A 208-nucleotide genomic window follows, 5' to 3' on the forward strand; every position below is an offset into this window, starting at 1 on the left:
CTCTGTCCGTATATGAATCTCCAACTATCTACCAATAAGAAATCTCACTCTTTGTCCTTGTTCACCAAATATTCTTTATTCACTATTTTAAATAATTTGGGTAGATTTGGCTGATTTCGTTATTTAAATTTAATCTTTCAAATTTACAATATATTTGATCAAACCGTAGACAATGAGACAGCCAACTAAATATTTTCAAATGATAATA

Source organism: Penaeus monodon, chromosome 29, assembly GCF_015228065.2.
Source record: "Penaeus monodon isolate SGIC_2016 chromosome 29, NSTDA_Pmon_1, whole genome shotgun sequence".
Lineage (NCBI taxonomy): Eukaryota > Metazoa > Arthropoda > Malacostraca > Decapoda > Penaeidae > Penaeus > Penaeus monodon.